Below are 11,408 nucleotides of genomic sequence, written 5' to 3'. Positions count from 1 at the left end.
TTTAAAATAATCGTGGTAGAAAGTAACATATTTTACTACGAATTATTGTAAAATTGTGGTAGAAAAATTTTCTATCACGGTTATAATAAAATCGTGGTAGAAAGTAATTATAAAATAATCGTGATAAAAAGTAAATTAATTTCACTTAAATTCAACACGTATTTATTCAAATTTTTATATGGCTCTTTCTACCGTAATTAATAAAAAAAATCGTGATAATAAATTATTCTTCCCCGGTTCAAGCACCGTGGTAGAACGTGATTTTGGATTAACACCTTACGCGGGTCTAATTCCCGCTACTTTCTTAAAATATTTTAAGGCAAATCATTTTAGACCACACACACCATACCACACATGTTTGGGCAAATCATTTCAGCCTCCCAAATCGCCTCCATCTCTATTCTCGTTCTCAACTCTGAACTTGCCCTCTCTCTGTCTCTGTCTCTGCAACTGCAAACTACAAAATCTACAAGAATCAGATCAGCCTCCCAAATCGCCTCCATCTCTATTCTCGTTCTCAACTCTGAACTTGCCCTCTCTCTGTCTCTGCAGCTACAAACTACAAGAATCAGAACCCATATCGGCATATCATTTCAGATTGTTCAAAAAATCAAAACCCATATCCTTCAGTTTCCATCGCCCGCTGTTCCAGTTCGGGTTCGCCGTTCGAAAGCTTCAGCCTCAGGCCCGTTGTCGCTCAACTCTCAAGCCCTCTCTACTCTTTCAGAAGGATGACGTTGAGTAACGACTTGAAGATCAGCAATCGACCAAAATTACAGATCTCTACAGGTAAATGTTTCTCTTATATCTTTCATCTCAATATGTTGGCGAAATATTTATCTCCGTATGTGGATAAGTAATTGTGATGAAAAAGCAGTTGGGGATTTTGGGATTTGAGGATTTTACTAAATTAATTTGATGCAATTTATTGATTTTCTTGAAGCCCTAGGTTTAATTAGAGCTCTATTATGTTTTATGTTTGTGAATTAATTAAAAAGGATCTCAAAATTTCATCATCTCTCGTGCATTTTAATGTGAAAAGCCTTGTGAAGCTCAATCATGATCAATGAATTGGCATCTATAACTGTTGCTGTGATTTATGAAGATGTCTGATTTTCGGGGAGCTGTTTAGTTTCTGCCAAAGCATGATTCCGTTGTAGTGACCATAAAGGATTTTGGGTATTCCCACAAATTTGGTGTGTTTTGTTTTGCCATGTTAAATATGTTTTACCCTATCATGGTTGGGGAATTATGATATTTTGACTAGACTTCCACCTTTTGTAGATTAGCAAACCCATTTGGAACAATTTAAATTAAACTTATTCCATGCAATTCAATAACTTGGAGTAACTCGGGAATTTTTCATGAAAGATTTCATTCATTCAATGATTTGTTCCTTAGGATTATCAATTTATCTGGTACTGCTTAAAAGTTGAATGATGTCTATACTTCCCCTAATATTAGGCAATCATGATTTTTGATGATTTTTTTTGAAATTATTATTGCATTTCTTCACCACAACTATCATTGGAAATTTTATTTTTCTTTCTTTTGTTCTTTCTTTCTTTCTTATTTTATTTGATCAAGAAGGAGGGAATCCTTTTTAGCTCGGATTTGATGAGGGAGCCGCCGATACTATGCCATAAACAGATAACATCTACCTATAGACCCAGCATTCCTCTCGTGTCGGTGACTTGTCCTTCAACTGTGCCTCTGCGTCGTATTGTAACCCGAGTCAGCTTGATTACTTCATTCATCAGTGAAAAAGGGGATCTTTATCGCTGAAATGACCATCTGTGCAGTTTTCCTCCTGAAATTATTATTGCATTTCTTCACCACAACTATCATTGGAAATTTTATTTTTCTTTCTTTTGTTCTTTCTTTCTTTCTTATTTTATTTCTTTTATGACATTTTTCCTCGGTCAAATGATTCCAAATAAAAGTTATTACTTGGTGTAGTCACATTCTGCAAATTATGTCCAATGTTACATGGAAGTACGTCATGTTGAGTATAGACCGTATGGTTGTGTATCCAAGAGTCAGATACATCAAATATTCAAATAGATTGATACAAGGACACTGCTAAATGTGTCAAACACATGTTCAATAATCATGCCTGAATGTCATGATTCCTACAGGGGTATTTCATGTATCCTTGAAGAGTCCATGTAGCATATTAGACTTGTGTCTGGTCTATCACTTCTAACACACTCAAGTAATAGGGATCTCTTAATATCCTGAATTAATGAGGACCAACAATGGATAGTGGCTTTTGCTAAATGATTTCAAATATTGAATTCATTAATATGGTTTATTTATATCTCTATTTATTTTCCTCTAAACACATATATCTCTATCTTTTACCTATGATGTGAAACTAAAGTATTTAGGCATGTGAAACTAAAGTATTTAGGCATGTAACTCTTGAAATATGCACATCTTTTACTTTCAAATATTGCTTCAGTGTAATCGAAGCCAACTTAATGACCAATTAAATTTAACAAACTCTTATCTCAACTATGTTATGTGGAAATCTAAGACAGAATGTATTTTGTTTTATATTCTGCTTTGTATTGTTAGCTAATAACATTTTCAACTTCATTTTTATTTTAAACAATTGTTTGCAGGCAGCATGTTTGGGCGAATTTTTGCCTTTCATACCATAATGAAAAGTTACTTGATGAAAACTCTTCGCTTCAGGATCATGGCGTACGTAATAATTCTCAGGTATGCTTTCCAGTTTTCACAGAATATGTTCTGGATTGTCTGATTTATTTTCCTGCCATTACATATTGTTTGATTAGAGTAAGGAAAGAGTAAAGAGAAATCGTGAAATTCTCCCTCATAACTAGGAGAGAAAAGATTGGAGTGACTAGGATGGAAAATATTTACTTTTTGGTCCCAAAAAATTAACACCTTGAAAATGTTTTGATTTGATCAATTTGAAGAGAAGTACAATATTCAGTACAAATTGCAAGTAGATGAAAAAAATCATATGTAATTGCCATTATTTCTCTTCCCATCCTCTCTACACTCGTTGTCTCTAACCAAAAAAGTGGAAAATGTTTAACTTTTTCTTCTCTTCTTATATATATATATAAATATATAAATGTATATAAAATTTCATAGGCAGGTATTATATTGATGTCAAAAAATATGGCAATCAGTACAAAGAAGATCAGAGGGGGCATACCCCCACACTACAGACTCCAAGAGATCAGATAAGTACCACTTCCAGTACATAACAAAACTAAGAACAATATTTATGAAATTACAGCAAATAACAAAGTATCTTGTAACCTAAGGCCACCAACATCCAAACATTGGAACCGTGTTTTCCTTTCTCTTCTTCTATATTCCTTACTCCTTGTTTTCCTTTCTCTTCTTCTCTTAATTAACAAATAAAAGGTGCATTAATATTCTAACTATAATCTATCTCTATTTGCTAAAAAAGTTGTTACTGATGTTGCTTCTCGTTAATCAAGGGTGATATGAGGGATATATTGGGTATTGAGGGTTGTAGGACCAAAACTCTCCAATGTAGAGTTACACAAGGCCGTGATATAGACCTAGAGGGGCTGTGAATAGGTCTTGATGAGCTAGTTCATGGATTTTAATTAATTTTTGAACCTTAACTAAACGAACAACTTTTCAAAAACTAAACTATCTATCTACTAAGAAATCCAATCAATCTATCATATCTTATATGATTGTTCTCAATCAAAACCCATATCCTTCAGTTTCCAAATCCCGCTGTTCCAGTTCGATTGGGTTCGCCGTTCGCAAGCTTCAGCCTCTGGCCCACTGTCTCTCAAGCCCTCTCTCTGCAGCTGCGAACTTGTATGTATGGGTTTTGTTTTAATTTTTTTTTTTTCTAAATCAATTAATCAAGGTCTGTAATTCTTGTTTTGCAAACTAAATCCTATTTGGTGAAATTTTTTTACGATCTTTTTTATTATTTTGTGAATTTCAGTTATAAATGTTTGTGAAGATAATGACTGAAACAGGATCTCCCTATGCAGGATTTGAAAGACTAATTGGTAAATTTGGGTTGAATTTGAGTCTTGAACAAGCTGAAGGCCCTTATACTGGTAAGTCATTCTTCAATTATTCAATATAAATATTTTTAGGGCAAATCATTTCAGCCTCCCCAATTGCCTCCATCTCTATTCTCGTTCTCGACTCTGAACTTGGCCCCCCCCCCCCCCCCCCCCTCTCTCTGTCTCTGTCTCTGCAACTGCAAACTACAAAATCTACAAGAATCAGAAGTTTAAAACCCATATAATTCAGTTTATCTATCTCTTCAGCCGCTGGCCTGCTCTGTCTCTCAACACTCAAGCCCCTCTCTCTGCAACTGCTAACTTGTATGTATGGGTTTTGTTTTAATTTTTTTTCTTTCTAAATCAATTAATCAAGGTCTGTAATTCTTGTTTTGTGAGCAAGAAGTTTACACCTAGAAGAGTGGAGTAAATACTCCAGTTAAACTTCAGCTAACTATAATTCATGGGGGCACTTGTGAACTTCTATAGATACACTACTTATCTAGTACATTTAATATAACTATCCCTTCAAGACACCTAATCTACTACTTTCTTCTACTCTAGAGCAACTCTGCACCTTCATACATGCCTAAATAATATCTTTGAAATTATCCAATGGCACAGATTCTGGATACTCAGGAACTAATTTCCAAAAATCATGTTGAATTTCCAGCAAATACTGTAGTAGGAAATAAAAATAGGCCTCTGGTGCCCATCAATCAAATACTGATATGGAATGTGATATGTATGAAAACAGCTACACCTTCCATGTCTTCAGAAAACAGATCAGTAGAACATTTTTCATCCAATATAAGTTATGTTACATGCCTATCTATCACATTGTTTACTTTTTGAGCAAATTTTAAATGGAGGAAACATTGTATCAAGTAAAGACCTGCATGTATTGTTGAATTTCGGCACTGATGATTTGCTCCTCTTTCGCATATTCACGGAATCGCTCTACCAAATTTTGCATGCTGAAGCATTCAAGGAAGAAGATGTCATATATATAAATATATACATACACGTATTATTCTAATTGGAAGAAAGAGTACTTCTTGTGAAACATACCATACTTTACATCAATACATGAGAGAAAACTTATCTTTCTCGGTTTCTCCATCATCATGTATATGCTGTGAGGAAACTAATTTTAGGTTCCACAATCAAATAAACCCTGTACTTTAGAATTTGTCACAGATGTCTTTGACTCCTATTGCTTATTAGACTTTTTAATTTCAGAGGCCCTTTAATCCTATTTTGAATCCCCAAAGCTTCTGTTACTATGGCTAAGTAGTGTTTACATAAAGTTGAAAGTGAGAGAGCTTCTATCAGAACAAATATATACATCATTGAAATTTCTGAATTCCATTCTTGAATTTGTTATCTGATGACGTTATGAGGAACTTGGAACACGTTTGTTATTGCTAGAAAAGCAGAAGCTTCTAAAATGCCTGGGCCACTCTAACCAAAGAGAGTGAAGCAATGATAAATTACGTTATGCATTCATATAACTAAGTCGGGCACACATACAAAAATTATTGTGTGTATATATATATATATATAAATATATATATATATATATATATAAATACATCGGTATCATGATATTAAATTCACTTCTCTTTTAGTCTTCTTTTTTTTTTTTTATCACTGATAAGAAGTGTGGATCCTGCTAGTACTATATACCTTGTAAGAGATTTTGAATTTTGAATTTTTTATGATATTTTTTTATGAATTTTAGTTATAAATATTTGTGAAGATAATGACTGAAACAGGATCTCCCTTTGCAGGATTTGAAAGACTAATTGGTAAATTTGGATTGAACTTGAGTGTTGAACAAAAGGTAAAGATTCCATTTTATCTTCTTTCTATTTTTCCCTACTACTTCACTTTCCTTTGTAAGGTCTCTCTTTAATGAAGCAATTATGCCTTGGTAGTAGTAATATCTGTACTACTTTCAAATTATGACATAGTAGATAAAAACTTTATATGAATCTTGCAATCTAGCAGTAATAGTAATTTTTCATCGTTTAAAATAAAAGTTTGATGGTTGAAGTCTGTGTAGGATGCTCGTAAAATTCATAAATGAAAAAAGTGTTGCCAATTCATCCATTGTACTCATTTACAGGAAACAAGTTTTTATGTAGAAATCCAAAGTTACCTCCCAGTCATGATGCTGATTAAATTTCTTTCAAAAATTGATGGTAGTAGGGTCATGTAAGTGAATGATTATTGCCCAAAAAACAATATTAAAGGAACTGATAAATAAGGTATGAGCATTACCCATGCCAAGCCTCTTTCTTGTATACATACATACATACAGAGTCAGATCAAATGCTACCTATTCCATATTCTAATAACAGTTCAACCTTATTATGACTTCAGTATGTCCTTGGCAAAAGGATTCCATTCATTCTAAAGCTGTTGATAATACAAGCAAAGGAGTGCTTCACTTATATAACCACTGTAGTGATGGTCCATAAAAGATGCCCATCTCTAAACTTACCTATAACATATTTAGGAGAAATAATTTAATAAATGAACTTAGCTAAAACATTACTTTGAGAGTATATATGAAAATTAATTAGCAACTCAAGAGAGAGAATACCTTGTCATAGTTTCAACAGCTTGTAAATTGCATATACATTCTAGTGTACACTAAACAAGGCTAGCTCCACCTCAAGACAATTGAGGTGGTGGCCAAAGACTCCACTCGGAAGAAAAGCTTCCTAGGAACAGCATGCTCACTACATGAAGCTGATAAAACCAGCATGATTCCATTTTTGTAATATCAAAATGGTAATTACACAGAATTTCTTATGAAATTCTAGATACACATATAAAGCCTTTGATTTTGCCATTTTGGTCAATTTAAAAAAATAATAATAAAAAAAAGAAGAAGAAACCTTAGCTTGGTAGTAGTTTTAGCTTGACACACTGAACTTGCTTTGCTTGAGTTAAGACGATGTTAATACTTGCGTGTTGCTTGAGTTAATATGAAGAGTAGATCTTTCAAAGTACCTTTATTATAATGCTTGCTTTGCTTGGTTTAATTTTGGCTACTTTACAACTTGCTTTGCTTGGTTTAATTTTGGCAACTTTACAACTTGTTTCACATTAATTCTCTTACTTCAACTATTACATCTTTGTAGGCCAAAGCTAGGATTGCGGGTTGCGGGTTGCGGTTGACGTTACTTTTTTTTGTTGCCACTATATTTTTTGTATGGCTCATGAAGAAGTTATAAGAAGATATGAAGAATTTTTGTTTTATTTTGGTTAAGCAAATATATAAGGTGTGGATCATGTACTTCCTTGAAATTTGTATATGGTTAATTTTTGTATAAAACAATGATTTGGAATTGGTTATATATACATATACATGTGATGTTGTTGCTCAGTTGTAAATTATTTTGGTTATGATATTTTTTATTTATTTAAGGTTTGCTTACGGGGTTCTTGTAAGACTAGTAGTAGGTAAAAAAAAAAAAAAAGCTTTCATAAGGGCTACACTATTATTTTTAAAAAAATTATATAACACTTTCTACTACAGTTTTGCATCGTGGTAGGATGGAACCGTGGTAGAAAATAGACTTTCTACCACGGTGCGGAACCATGGTAGAAAGTCTTTACTTTACTACCACGGCTGTTTTTATCATGGTTCAAGACCGATTCTTTCTACCACGGTGGAAAGTCTCTACTTTATTACCACGCCTGTTTCTACTACGGTTCAAAATCATGGTAGAAAGCCTTTTTTATTGTGGTAAAAAGTTATTTTTTTTTGTAGTGTAGGGGTGGTGAAAGTGATGGTGGTGGAAGTGCGAAGTTGGTTTCTGGGTTAATTTCGGGATTGCTTCCATGAACATAAGGAGATGAAATTATGCGAATTGAGGAACCGAAACTCACCGGGTCACCAACGGGAGATTTCTTCTTAGTTTCCAACTTAGATCCAGAAATCTGCAGGCTCTGTTCTTGCATTTCTTTAATTGGCTCTCTCTGTTTCTATTCTTGCCATGGAAGTTTCTCTCTCAAAGAAGTGGGTTTGACAGACTGCAGTCTCCGTTCGGCATAGCACCTCTAGTCAAAGAGATCGATTAAATTTGATACAGAGAGAGATTATAATATTGATACAGAGAAAAAGTATAGAGAGAGAAATTGCAAAATTTGTATGATGAAATTAGAGAAATTTTAGTTACCAATCGACGGATTTTTCTAGCAGGCGAAGAAAGAGAGAAATTTGAGAAATCGTCGTTCACTCGATCGAGTTCCATCTTCTTCAACTTCAACGACAAGTACCCCACCATGCTTTGAACTCCAACAAAACAAACCCTAACTAAACTAAACCCTAAAAATTCTTGATCGATTGTACTATATATATATGAACGACAATGGATGCTCTCTCCTTCTCTTTAGAAGATTTGAGGTTTCTCTTTGAAAATCTAGATGATTATGATATTGTTGTTTTGCGATTAAAATTGAGGTTCAATTAAAGAAAGGGTTTGGAGAGATCTTTGTGATTAAAACTCGATTCTATCTTACGATTTTGCCTCGATCAATCTCTGATTTCATTGTTGAGATCTTCACGAGTCTTCATGCTAGGGTTTAGCAAATCAAAATTCCAAAAAACAGAGGAAAGCTCTGTTTCCATGGCGACTCTGAAGCATAACCAGAAGAAATCGTCACAACAAGGACAAAGCAAGCGGTTTACCGTGTGTGTAAATATGCCCTAACTCGAAACGACATCGTATTCACAAAGGGTTTCTTTGTCTTTTCCTATTTTATGTTATATTATTAGTTTTCTTAAATCATAGATAGAGTGCTATTTTAATCTTTTTGTAGCTCCAGTATCGGTCAATAGAGGTCAACGCCCAAAAGCACTAATCCGCACTACTTTTAAAGTATACGGGAGGTGAACAAACAATGGGGGGTTATACGCACTATATCGATACCATAGGGGTGTAAAGCGCACGCGAGCCTAATAATAATAAGTGAAAAATATACTTCGGTTCAATAAGATAAATTCTCACATCAATTAAAGTAATGCAAAAATATGCTATAATTGATAAGTGTGTGTGTGTGTGTGTGTGTGTGTGTGTGTTTATATATAGAGAGAGACCGATCGGATTGAGGAATGAGGGAGCGTCGACCGAGATTGATTTTGGACAAGGCTTCATAGCGAATGGGACGAATAAATGCCTCATCGATGGGAGTCAAGGAAGCCAACGAGACGAAGGGTGAAGATTTGGGCGGAGTTGAAATATCCTTTTCAGAAAGTAATATTGGCTCCGAACAGAAGCAATTGAAGTCACTTGATGTTCATATCGACTTCTTTTCTCCAACATAACACCGTTTCTTCTTCCATCTTCTCCGATTTCGGTGGAGTCTTGGAGATGATGAAGCTCGTTGTGTGTCTTCTTTTGCCGCCTTTTTTTTTTTTTTTTTTTTTTGCTTGTTAATATGAATGGAGTAATTAAACACACTTTGTTCTATTTCTCGCGTTAACCCACATTGTTTGCCAATTTTACAAGACCACCAATTCAAATCCTATGAAGAACTAACTAGAAGTACTCAGATATGGCTGGGACACGTGTCAAATACGATTAAAAGTATCCTAAATAGCAATTTTTTTTTTTTTTTTTTGACAGGACAAGAATATATTTTGGACACTTCCAAAACAGTTATTTTATATTTATTTAAAAAAATTGAAATTCAATACAATCTAAAATATATTATGTATTAATTAGAAAAATAATATAAAATTTAAGAAAACAAAAATTCCAAATTAGTGATTTATTTATAATTATATGGATAAAATGGAAAAAAAATTAATATACTTATATATAAATATATATTTATTATATTTTTTGACATATCATTACCGTATTCTATTTTTTTGAATTTTTTTGTATTGCCATGTCCATATTGTGTCGTATCTGATATTTGTATTCATATCCGCATCCGTACTTCATAGTTCATATCTCTTTTGTGGTTAATTAGGGAGTAATCATGTATGTGACCATGATAGTGACCAATAAAGTATGAAAAAGCTCCATTGACAAGTAATAATAGAAAAGAAACCGAAAAAAAAAAAAAAAAATACAACATTCGAGAGCCAAACACAAAAATTTCATAAATGAACAGTTGCATGGAACTGGAGGAGATTCCAACCTGGACCAACCAAACTTGACATCTAAACCAAAAAATAACTATGTAATTTAACACCAAGCCACAGTGAAAAAAATCCAATTTAAGTAGTAAATCATACTTAAATTACCAAGATTTAATTGTCATGCCTATCGAGAGTGACCGCATACATGAGCCACATTAGGCTATTAGCCAAACTTGCTGCGCATGGGAAGCCTTGAAGATTCCTTTGTCTACTCACTTGCCACTGTTCAAATGTATAAAGTGAATAATAGGACGAAAAAAATAACACAGAACATAGTGCCGTTTAAAAGGTTATAGATACTTACCACAGTGTAAAGTGGACATATATACATAACCACCCCCGTAATACAACATGCAATGCCAACTATTTCCAGCTTCTTCTCGGCGTGATAAGCCACAAGTGCAAGGATAGCAATAAATGCTACCATAAGCATTTCCAAAGCAAGCCGCAATCATCACCTAAATTTGAAATGACAATTAGATTGAATGAATATAAAATCAAAAGAAAAAATATTATAAATATGATAGATTTAAGTTTACTCACACGGCGAGTCGCGTCATGATACAGAAACACAATCAAATAACAAACCTCGATCGCTATCCCCGCAACACTCACTACACTGTAACACCTAGCCATAGGTCCCCTTAAATAGGGGAAGTGCATACAAGAAGAAGAACTCTGAGTTTAGATACGGGTAAGGCCTATGTCCTGTACTTCTTGTTGGGTGAGGATATTCCACACAGTCACCCTGAAAGTTGGTTAGTATTCATATACTAATGACTGTGGAATATCTATTTTCTTTTTTCCTATTTCTCTCGCCAACTCTCTTCTTTCATAAAAGAGACCTATATTATTAGGACAAAAGAGAAAAAGTTTTAAAAGCCTTAATAAACTTGTAAAACTTGCAAAACATATATTCTGACATTAAATACTAAACTTCCAAGTCTTTAATTCCCATTTCATAACAATATTATATATATGTATGTAGAAACAAAAACAAAAACAAAAAATCAGTATGTAAAACATGAATAAATAAATGTAACCAATTGTTAAAAATGCCAATTAAAATTTTAGAAAAAGTAAGAATTTGTTACTTGATGACTGAGGAGGCATGTTTCTTGAACCTTATTCTTGCTAAATGTTAATGCCCGATGCTAACCTAAAAATAAGAAAAAACTCAAGTTGTGAGGAAGATGTTT

This window comes from Cornus florida, unplaced genomic scaffold, assembly GCF_030987335.1.
Source record: "Cornus florida cultivar Cherokee Brave unplaced genomic scaffold, ASM3098733v1 CherokeeBrave_3.0.0_Hap2_Chr07, whole genome shotgun sequence".
NCBI lineage: Eukaryota > Viridiplantae > Streptophyta > Magnoliopsida > Cornales > Cornaceae > Cornus > Cornus florida.
The sequence above is the reverse complement of the archived record's forward strand: the minus strand, read 5'-3'. Positions refer to the sequence as shown.